The 12238-nt window shown below is 34.3% G+C and overlaps 1 protein-coding gene and 1 long non-coding RNA gene across 2 annotated transcripts in view; one reads left to right on the top strand and one right to left on the bottom strand.

Annotated features, from left to right (window-relative positions):
• LOC143256922 (zinc finger homeobox protein 3-like) overlaps positions 1 to 12238 on the bottom strand; it is a 142844-nt gene that overhangs the window by 5252 nt on the left and 125354 nt on the right. The window lies entirely within an intron of this gene.
• Positions 8938 to 11337, top strand: LOC143258171 (uncharacterized). The gene is made up of 2 exons (XR_013032173.1): positions 8938 to 9205; positions 10247 to 11337. It is a non-coding gene; the product is annotated as an uncharacterized LOC143258171 (long non-coding RNA).

Below are 12238 nucleotides of genomic sequence, written 5' to 3'. Positions count from 1 at the left end.
TCTGATCCTAACCTTTAAAGAGGTCAAACATACCTGAATATTCACCTGTCGGATTTTATGAGTTTGTCGCGGTGAAAGCAGTAGTTTCTATAGCCACTGAAGGCGCGCCTCGAGTAAACGAAACGAGCACTGACGGTAGGGGTCGAGACGTCCGTGCTCACACCGATCTTTGTCACAACAGGGGGCTGCCATTCTAAACTTCGTGTTTTTCTTCTCGTTACTAGACCTATGAATATGCTCTAAGGAACTCCGAATACAAGTTTATCTTTATCTTTATTTCAAATAACCAGCTGTAAAAAGATATAAAAGGTTTTCTTTTGCTTCTTATACTTGTGGACAAAAATGAATAATATTTTCAAACCAAGCTGAATTTCTTGGAACACTAATCCAGTTCTAAAAATGTGATAGCACCATTAATTGTTACATATTTCATATAATCGAGTAAGAGGGGGATCAACTTACTTAAAAGTTTGTGAGGGTGTACCGCGGAGTGTTCGTTTTTTGTTTTGTTTTTTATTTCGCACAAAGCTACACGAGGGCTATCTGCGCTAGCCGTCCCTAATTTAGCAGTGTAAGACTAGAGGGAAGGCAGCTAGTCATCGCCAACTCTTGGGCTACACTTTTACCAACGAATAGTGGGCTTGACCGCACATTATAACGCCCCCACGGCTGAAATGGCGAGCATGTTTGGTATGACGGGGATTCGAACCCGTGACCCTCAGATTACGAGTCGAGTGTCTTAACCACCTGGCCATGCCGGATCCCGCGGGGTGTTAAAACCATAACTCCATTTTATAGAATGTTTTAAAGAAAAAGAGCTACCAGGTTTTAGAAAAAAACATAACTGGATCTGTGTTAATTAAAACATAAAAAGACATATTTAAGTATATCTACCTTCAATCAGTTTGATCTGCGTTCTTCAATCATTTCAGAAATCTGAACTCTGAGGAAAAACAAAATATACCAGAAGACGGTTTATAAAAATATATATTTTTTTATTTTATACTTGAGCAGGCAGTCAAAAATGCAACTCTTACTGATTTTTTTAATTATTTTATTTTAGAAGGCAGTTTACTCATTTTTTTGTTTAGCACAAAGCTATACGGTGGACTATCTATGCTGTAGCTATGGTGGTTTTTAGCGTTATGAACCTTTAGAATACTGGGGAGCAACACTCTATAAAACAAATTCTTACTATCTTCTTATTTGTTTTCGTATCTATGCTTAAACACCTTTAACATTTTCACTAATATTTTTGTGCACTTATGTAGATTTACGCATCCTCATTTGGGTTTTGTGGCCCACTTTTAGACAAAATAGTTAAATATAAAGCCCGTCTATATACAAAGAAGCTAAATTTGCTAAACACTTTCTAGCCAGAAACGTACAAATGACTGACCCTTTTTCAGATTAAAAATAAAAGTTGTTGACCCCATGGAGCGGCTCATCTATATTACCTAACATATAGAAAGTACCCCCTCAGAGGCAGAATGAAACATAAGTATGTATTTTAATATATATATAATGTGTTACATACAACATATTATTCACAAAAATTACCTTCATAGTTACAAAATAAATGCGTAGAACAAAATTTACTTTTAAACTATACTGCTAAGTTGCTATCAGTGCCACATAACATAATAAATGATACAACATTTGTTACGCTTTTATTGTCGCTGCTATTTCATGCTGATAAAGATTTACGTTTTAAGAAATGTTTCAACTTATTTTCTTATTTTTATATATAACTGTTGGATTACACATCTTCATACTCGAGTTGGCATGTAAATGTTTGATGTGTAATGTCACATGAATATTTATGTTAATTAATAATGTGCTTAGCTATACTACCTTTGACCTTTGACATTTGACCTTAAACATGAGTTATAACAAATAATATATAATATGAAACACGAATGATATTTATTTCCTTATCTAGAATCCATTAAAGGGCACGCGGAAGGCTAAGTAAAGTATTATTGATTTGAGGCATCATGGGAAATGTTTTGAGATGGTTCCTTGCAGTTTCATGCGTTTTTTTAGAATTACTGATCATTGCATGGGTAAGTGGCATGTGTTAAAGAATGAAAAATGTCGAACATGTTCTTGAATTAGCTAAATTAACTTATGTAAGCTAATGATCATGAACTTTAAACAAGATGTGTAACATAGCTAATATGACTACATGCAAATTCTATACATATGTGTAGTAATTTACAAACAAGCATGTATTTATCATACTATTGTACTTTTAAGCTATATGGTCTCAAGCCTAAAGTTTGTGTTTTTCTTTGTCAGTATACAACTGAATAGCATTTGAAAAATTGCGCTTTTTGACAGTTTAATGTGGTATTGATACACATCCATCAGAGCAAAGAAAAGTGAAAATAACCATAATGTTATTGACTCAACCATACTTAGAAAGTATAATAAAAAAATTAACATGCAATCTTAGTAAAAAACAGCCATATATACGTTTTAAGCTGAATACATGGTTTTAAAAACACTAACTACGCTTCAAACATTTTCAATAAAACTACATAATTAAAAGTTTTTTTCTTGCAAACTATTATAAGAATAAAGACAAAAATCTATTAACAAGTAACCAGCACAAAGTATATTCATTAAGTGTATTTCAGAGACTAACAAAATAAAGTTAGTATCTGATATAACGATTTTCATGTTTCACTGGGACAAATAATCTAAGTGTTCCTTTTTTATAGAACTGAGATTTTGATAAGTCTAGATAGAGACTGTTTCATAGCTTGAGTTCTAAGTAACATTAATTTTCTTATGATTCCTAATTGATTCATGAAACCTAACAGTCTGAGACACACTTAACACACTAAGGAATCCAGATTTAAACTATCTTCACAGTATTCTGATGTATGTTGCACACATCTAACTGGTGCGAGTCATATTTATTACACGAAGATATCTAGATTTTAACTATCTGCACAGTTTTATAACTTGTAATACATGGGCCAAACGGTCAAGTCCGAGACTTCAAGGCTCAGATATAGTCGTTTCTAATTTTGAATTGATGGGCATAGGGAAGAAAACGAGCCAGCAACACTATCTGCTTACATGGTTGCTTTAACCAAATAGTAGAAATTACTGTCACTTTTATAACGTATGCGTACATGCCTTAAAATGCAGAACGTGTTAAACAACACATCGCTGACTTTAATCTTTGACCTTTCGATCCGTAACTCAGCAAACGAATTACTAGATCACAACCCATCAATTCTCATGAATTTTACTTACTTCTAGGAGATACGAAACACACTTCAAATCCATATCTAACCTACCTCTGAACGGCTGGTATGGGTATTAACACTTTTACTAATAAGCAGAGAACAATGCTTCGACCTTCCTAAGTTATCTTGTCGTCATTAAGAATAACCTCCCTCTACAGATTTCTGACGTGACACGTATTTGTAAGAAGTATGAAACTTACAATACATACTTAATAGATCTCTACAGTGTTATGATATTGTAAATAACACAATAAAACCTAACGAATACCTAAGAAACTTTGCAATTTTAGTGAATTATCATCATAATAGCTTTACATAATCATTCTGTATTGTCAGGTTTTAATTTATTCTACATACCTTATGCTAGTTTTAAACTGTGGGAACTTATACTTGCTAGATACATCTAACGATATGCTAACACGCGACCAATTTTACGAGTAAGAAACTTGCTTTCTTTGTTGAAATGAGTATTTATAGAACAGTCTTATTTTCCAAATATCTGATTCAATCCTAGATCGAAGTACATTCTTGAGCAAATCTCCTTTTCGATGCCTCAGATCTTGACAAATGATATTCATTTTATATATTTAAATGTTGTCTAGAATCATTAGAGGTCAATGGTTCATGCTCAAATTCTTTCTCTTCGAGAGGTATATCCCTCCCCCCAGTATAGACATACATACCTTCTGTCGCCTATTTTCTGAACTGAACCAATTACCAGGATCGAATTGTCTTTGGGTTTTTTTTTCCACTGCCAGTCAATACTAGATTGTTAGGAGCTATTGTTCTAATGTTCTTTTTTATTTAGCAGTAATAGCCAATGTTAGGTTGTTAAAAGATATTGTTCTAAAGGCTGTTCTGAACAAGACGTTCATCTACTTTATGGCACACTGAACTAGCACATCAATTACGTTAAGAGTAATTCACCACTGTCCCTCGACCCAGATGCTGTCCACAAACTTCCTCCTTCTTTTGAATGGCGACAACAAGCAGAGCCTTAACGTGGCTACGAACATAATTAAAATTAAACAGGCAGTACATAAACTAATCCCCATAGCGATTAGGGCCAGTTATTAGTTTGAAAGTGATCAAAAAAGGTTGGGAAGAGAGAAAATTACTTTATTATCAGCGATTATTAAATAAAAATGAGAAAACTTTAAGGAACATGGAATGAAAACAAAAAATACATAAACCTCGGACTCTTCAAACCCTGTTCATTTGTAGTTAAAGAAACAATAAGTTTTAATAAAAATCTGTTTTCTCAAGTCTCATCTACAGAATACAGCACATGGAAGTTCAGGCACAGAAATAACCCAGCCCGCTAATACAGAAGACTGTACGTATTCGATAGGACAGACATGTTTCACTTAGTTGTAGAATGTTTTGCGTTATCTTCAAAATAGCAGGTAAGACAACGAAGACCTACTACTTAGTTTTTGTAGGATTTTGTAGATAAATAGAAACATTACTGAAACAAAAAGTTTTTTTGTGTTTTTTCAAAAGTAATATATCCACAAGTTTTTCATATGGCTACAGAATAAGCTAATTATATTATTATTATTATTCATTTTTTAACGTAAGATAACTTCTGTTGCTCGTTTATACAATTCGCAATCCTTGCATTTTCTGTTTCAGGAGTTGTTTGCTTTACGTTCAAGAGAAAACAAACTTTAAGAAGGCTGGGTATCTTTTATTAATTGATTCGCCCTTAAATTCCTTGACTTTATGCACGAGCAAAATAATGTTTATGTTCTTTCTGTATTCACTATTCTATGAGATAAAATACTAATTCGCTTTGCTTTATCAGTCGGAAGAAGTTTGTTTTAGTACAAAATGGGCTATCTGCACTGTATTACACCTGAAAGATCAAACCTCAAAATTTGAGCTGCGCCCCTAGGGTACACGCGAGGAAGAGAAGAATAATGAATTTTTCTTCTTCGGTTACAGTGGCATACATATACTCAAAATACCTCTATTACTCTTATAACGTATCTTATTAGCGTATTGTTACATATTGCTTTGATAGCGAATTTAGCTTGTAAGTAAATGGAACAGTGTTGTTGCATAACACATCTGCTTTGATCTATATGTGAATAAGAATATTAAAATCTCCACTGCATGCAAATATCACAAGGCCTGGCATGGCCAGATGGTGAAGGCACTCGACTTGTAATCCGAGGGTCGCGATTTCGAATCCCCATCACACCAAACATGCTTGCCTTTTCAGCCGAGGAAGCGTTAAATGCGGCAGTCAATTCCACTATTCGTTGGTAAAAGAGTACACCAAGAGTTGGCGGTGGGTGGTGATGACTGGATGCTTTCCCTCTAGTCTTACACTGCTAAATTATGAACGGCTAGAGCAGATAGCCCTCGAGTAGCTTTGCGCGAAATTCAAAACAAATTAAATATTATATAAAATACTATCAAAGAGTGTAACATAGCGGTAAGTTTCACAATTATTGGTGATATTACAAAAATGTTTTCCTTCTTTCTTCTTCAGAGAAAATTCGTGACTAAAAAGAAAAACTGAGGACTAGTAAAGGACTTTAAGTCCATTTCATCAAGTAATATTTCAGGAGAAATTCTCTCAAAATGAGATATGCAGTTAACAGTATTGTCAATAGGACTCAGGTTAGAAAGTTAAGCAGACATTAATCTCTTTACGAACTTCCAAGTAATTTATGAAGGGTGGAGGCTTTGAGAATCCCAAATTTCGTAGCTGTAGTTCTAAACAGGCAAAACAGGAAGGAACCCATTGTTTCGTGGAATGTGGCAACATATTGAAATTTCTCAGGATTAGTCAACCTGAACGAAATAAAAAAAAAAAGACATGTAGAAAGACAGTAGAAACAATGAAAAACTGGTTTAGCAAGTTCAAACTATAATGGGGATTGGCATCCATGACTGAAGAACGTGAAGAAGAGTCCCCAAGAAAGCAAGCTGTCTGGATGAGCAGTCACAATGATTAAAAAACGCACATGTGTGTGGTAATCAGAAAAACACTGGACATCTTACAGAACCTAAAACAGACCTGTATGTATTTTAAACACCTGGAGCGAGTTGCGAGATTACAAAATAAAAATGGGCGTTCTACTTGTTTTATCTTATTATCGACAGTGAAATGACATCCTAAACAGTTTGATCATTAAGATAAAGCCGTTTGTTGTCAGACAACGAACAACAGATTTTGCTTCGATTGCTGTTATTATTTTTAGGTTGCATCAATCAGAACGGCATAGAAAATTAATGTTTTCTCATATAAATATCTTGTGTGTTAATATCAGTCACACAGCGAACTGAAAATAGTTCTTAATTACTGGAATAAAAGGTAGCAAAACTTCACAATCTTCATTTACTGGAGCGTCTGACCTGAGAAAATTAAGATAAAATATTTTTCTTCTCCTGACTGTGTCTCTATTTTCCTAAATATCAAATATTCGAACTTATAGTGTTAATTTAACATGTTATACACGAACTCCTAGGTGCTTCATATCTAGATGGTTAAGGTACTTGACTCGTAATCCAAGGGTCGCAGGTTCGAATCCCCGTCACACAAAATGTGCTCGTCCTTTCAGCTGTGGGAACTTTACAACGTGACGGTCAATCCCACTATTCGTTGGTAAAAGAGTAGCCAAAGAATTGGCGATGGGTGGTGATGACCAGTTGCCTTCCCTCTAGTCCTACACTGCTAAAGTAGGGACGGCTAGCACAGATAGTCCTCGGGTAGCTTTGCGCAAATTCAAAAACAAGCCTGAGTGATTCTATTTTTGTTACAAAGTTGGCATTAATGTAGTCTCCATTTATCACAGTGCTGTGTCATTATAAATACTTTTAATTATGAATACACAATAATATTCGGTAATATAACTGCTCATTAATGATTTATTTCAATGAAGCAGGTCAAGATCAGCTCACCAATTCGAAAGACTGCTAACTTTAATAATTCTACAACGAAATATTTCGTTACTCTTCAATGACAGTCAGCCGAGAAGATTTATTTATAAACAAATTTTGATGTTGCTTTTAATATAACAAGTTTACTTGATTTGAACTACTCAAGCAAAAGTTAAGTTTTCTTGTTTTGTCACCTGGGGTGTTTCGTTATAACAGTATTAGCAACCTGACAAAATATTTATCCCCTACACTTTCTAGTTACATAAAATGTCACTGCTGATGTACACTGGTCGTTTTTCTTGTCATTGTGTTACCGACATGATGATTCTCTACTAAGTTATGCAGTTATTACTGCACTGTTTATCTAATAAAGTCATTCAGTTGTTACTAACATTGTTTCTCTACTAAGTCACTAAGTTATTACTGACACTTGTTTCTACTTAATCACTCAGTTATTACTATACTATACTATACTAAGTCATGTAGTTTTTACAAGTTTGCTCTTTCTCTACTAAAGCATGTATTTATAACTAACACACTGTTCCTTTATTTAGTCATGCTGGTATTAATGGCTCTTAAGTGATTTGTTTACTAAGTCATGCATCCCAGTGCTGCAGCGATATGTCTGCCGACTCACACCGTTAAAAACCGGGTTTTGATACCCGTTGTGAGCAGAGCTCAGATTGCTCATTGTGTAGCTTTGTAAACTCATAAAAACAAAATACCTCCAAAGTTATGATTATTTCATAATCCCTTTTAAAAACTTGCCACATTTCAAGTAAAACGTTGAAAAGCTCTTTATAAATCAATCAAACTTACTGCTCAAAATATAAACATCACTAATAAATGAAACAGTATCGCTAAAAATATAGACAGCTAAAGTTGAACCTGCAATACATAAATACGTATGTGTGTTTTTCAGAGCTTCTTCCATTGTTTTTTTTTTGTACTCATACACGGAGAAACATTCGTTTAAAAAACAAGACTTAACATTTGGTGCGAGCAAGTAATGTGCGGCGTCGTGCAAATGACGTTGTAATGGACTCATTATCACGAATCAGGGTTTCGAGAATAACACACAGGATGTGGTTTCTATAGTAACATCTTCTTTCATCAGCAATCAACACGACCCTTCTGAAAGTTGAAGTCTGCCCTATTCACGTTTAGACTAGTCTAAAACAGTGTTGCTTCTTGCTGTATAAGAATGTTACGATTTCTTCATTCATTTGTTCGATTTTCAAAATTAAAGTTGCACTGAAGCATGTGGAATATACTTCAAATAATATTGTTTCTTGGTAACATTCATTCACTTTCCTTGTTCGTAGCAATGAATAAACGTTAATATAAGTTGCTCATGAATTAGATAAACTTGGCTCAAAGTTAAAGAGCAATCTGCAAAGATTGCATCTTCGAAACCAAAGACCTTAGAACTCCAACACATGCTCAGCTAGATGATATAACTCAAACTAGGCTTCGTACGTTGCTTTGCTCTTTCTGACTAATAAAATAAACGTAAAATATACTAACCCGTCACTTTATATTTTAACTTGAGATTAAGCCTAACAAACTTGGAGTACCTGAGACAGATATGAAGGGTCTATTGACAAGGATAATCTAACTTTTACCTTGCTCTTTCATTGTGTTAGCTGTTCATAAATTAGTCCATCACTGCCAGATGGCGCAGTTTTGCCTCTAGCACGAGCAACATGCTGTGCCGATGGCAGCGCCGCCTTCTCGCGCGCGCCTACGTTATGATCTATACCAGCCGATCCGCCCCTTTTTTACCTGTAGGCCTCGAACTGTTAAGCGACCCTCCACCGAAGATGGATTTTCTGGATCAAAGGGTTAATAACTTAGGTCACGGACTGTAGAACTAATGTGTAAGCTACCTTGTTATTACTTGTATTGAGAGTCCTCATTTTGTATTCATAACGTGTATAGAGGCCCAATGGGGCAGGTAGGAAGGTAAGGTGGGATCTGAGAAACAGAAAAGGATGGCTTTGAGGCACCTGTACAGCCCGTTTTTAGATCTGGTGGTGGAAAACATGGTGAGCGTAAACCTTTTAGGTGTGGAAGCTCGGAAGCGACCTCACGATTTAAACTATCGGCATGGTCACTTGATATAAAAGTTCATTTCATAAACACATGGTTTTGCTTTATATCTTGAAGGGCGTTTCACGTTGAAAGTAATGAATCTATGGTAAGATGATGGCTAAGTTAGGAGCTGAAATTACTTCCATTTTAGTACATAACGAGCCATGTAAACCATTGCTATATTCTAGTAATATAATTTCATTACATAAAATATATAGCATCTTAAGATCAATGATAAAAACATAACTAATCAAAAACGGTCCAAAATTTTATGATGACAAGTTACACTTCTGTATTAAAACAACCAACCATTCTTTATTTATTTAAATTATTTTTCTTTAAGACTCGTTGTAACTTTTACTTTGGTCCCTTTTTTGTGTGACTTTTACTTTTTCTCTATCTCTCACAATTTCTTCAATTTTTCTCCCACTTTAGATTTTTCGTTAGGTTTCCGTAACTGTTTTTACTGCTGTTCTTCATATAAGCTGTCAGCTTTAATAAAAAGTTTTTAGACGCTCAAACGCCTTCAAAACTCTTTGAAAATTTAACGTCTGACACTAGCCGGTTCTCTGAAATATCAAGGCAGGCCTAAAATTGTTAGATTGTCAAAATACAAGAGATCAGTATTTAAATTGTCTAAACATCATAGCATGGCTAGAAAATGTTCGTCAAAACATCGAAAAGCGATAGGAAAATACAGTAGGTGAATGTTTATATTGCCAATACATCAAAATAAGATAGGTAAATGTTTAGATCATTATAACATTACGACATGGTAGAAAAATGTTTAAAACGTCAAGACAGCAAACGATACAAGTAAATGCCAGATACACAAAAATTCAACTTCAGAAGGAAAATTAATCGGTATTTGTTATTCACATATGAGGGCGCTTTAAGCGTTTGTTGTTTTTCCATTTGGCTAATGACTTTAATTAATGTTCGCTGGAGGACAGAAAAAATTACATTACTTAATAACAAACGTTTTGCCTTTTCAGTCCTCTATGGCAGTACCCGAGGCGTTGAGAGGATACAAAAACTGGGGACAGGAAACACAGATGACTCACATTCATGCATCTAATAACAAAGGAAAAGGAAAAAGAGGGAGCAGAAGGAATGCTCCTCTGTGTTAAAATTCTTCTGTGTAGTTCTTAGAAGGATCACTTACATATTTAAAGTCGAAAAATGTAAGTAAATGCGCCAAATGCATGTATACCTGTAGACATTGTTTGACAACTGAAACATCGGAAAGAATATAGTTATCATACGAATTTATTTAGTTTTTAAAAAAGGAAAATGCGTTTACATTTTAGTTGTAACAGCTTTGCAGTGTTTAAGATAATTTTAAAAACGAAAAATCACAAGCTCTCTGATTAAAATACACCCAACATCACCTTTTCTCGGAAATGAATGTAAATTAATATTTATATTTAAATCGTTCCATGAAATGTGATTATATGTGAGCTCAAAATATCCATAGCAACACTCAAAATAAGATAATAAACATTTTCCTTTTTTTTCCATCTTGATCTAAACGTAGGTTTGTGTATGGATGTATTTTTATATAAATTAGAAACCTTACTTCAGAACATAAAACGTAGAAGAATGAAAAATTCCAAATGGACAGTAAAAGAGCTTTTGTGTGTTCTTTTCTGATTATTGCTCTCTTGAGCCACAATTACAAAGAACAAATGTGACGTACCAGTTATAAGCACATACAGAATTTAAAAAGAATCGAGGGGTACTGCACGAGGAAAGGGGAAAGTAAATTCAGTTTCGTGATTTTGAGCAGAATATAGGTGACTTTATTTAAGCTAGTTACTATTTACTCTGCCTGTAATGATTCCTCCAGCGGCGCAGGTGGCTGCCATTAATGTAATAATTGTCGTTACTGTACTAAAGCTCGTGTTGTGTGCCTAACTTGGAACATGGAGGGAAAGAGAGGCACGCTTCTAGATAAATATGAAGCAGAATTATAGCTCAGGGAATGACAAGTCTGAGTTTTGAATGTTAGAAATGAAAAAGAATGAACGCTGTTTTAAAAAACAATATAAGAGAGGGAGTTGAAGGAAGTGAGCGAAAAATTATAATAAAAAAATCAATCATCTGACTACACGCTTAAGATAAGATGCTAATGCTTAACAGCACTAAAGATATATGGGTAAACGGGCGTTCTAAGTATGATTGAGTCCCTATTTTCACAGCAGCTCAATAATAGTACTTGTTTTTAGCTAGTTAAATAATCTATATGAAGTTCATTTTTCAGTTACTTGTATATAACATAGTTTTTAAAGAAAATGAGAAAATTGTGATTCAATAACTCAATAAACATTTGTGACAAATTGAAATATAATAATCATGGAAAAGACAGTTACAATATAAATCTGTGAGTGCAGAAGAGTTGCCAATTCGACTCACTTTGGTTGTTAAGGAACAATTAAACTGAAAATTGTAAGTATCAGACAAACTGCTTAATAAAGACAGTTACAATATAAATCTATGAGTGCAGAAGAGTTGCCAATTCGACTCAGTTTGGTTGTTAAGGAACAATTAAACTGAAAATTGTAAGTATCAGACAAACTGCTTAATAAAGACAGTTACAATATAAATCTGTGAGTGCAGAAGAGTTGCCAATTCGACTCAGTTTGGTTGTTAAGGAACAATTAAACTGAAAATTGTAAGTATCAGACAAACTGCTTAATAAAGACAGTTACAATATAAATCTGTGAGTGCAGAAGAGTTGCCAATTCGACTCAGTTTGGTTGTTAAGGAACAATTAAACTGAAAATTGTAAATATCAGACAAACTGCTTAATAAAGACAGTTACAATATAAATCTATGAGTGCAGAAGAGTTGCCAATTCGACTCAGTTTGGTTGTTAAGGAACAATTAAACTGAAATTTGTAAGTATCAGACAAACTGCTTAATAAAGACAGTTACAATATAAATCTGTGAGTGCAGAAGAGTTGCCAATTCAACTCAGTTTGGTT

The sequence above is a fragment of the Tachypleus tridentatus genome, chromosome 7 (genome assembly GCF_004210375.1).
Source record: "Tachypleus tridentatus isolate NWPU-2018 chromosome 7, ASM421037v1, whole genome shotgun sequence".
Lineage (NCBI taxonomy): Eukaryota > Metazoa > Arthropoda > Merostomata > Xiphosura > Limulidae > Tachypleus > Tachypleus tridentatus.
The sequence above is the reverse complement of the archived record's forward strand: the minus strand, read 5'-3'. Positions and strand labels throughout refer to the sequence as shown.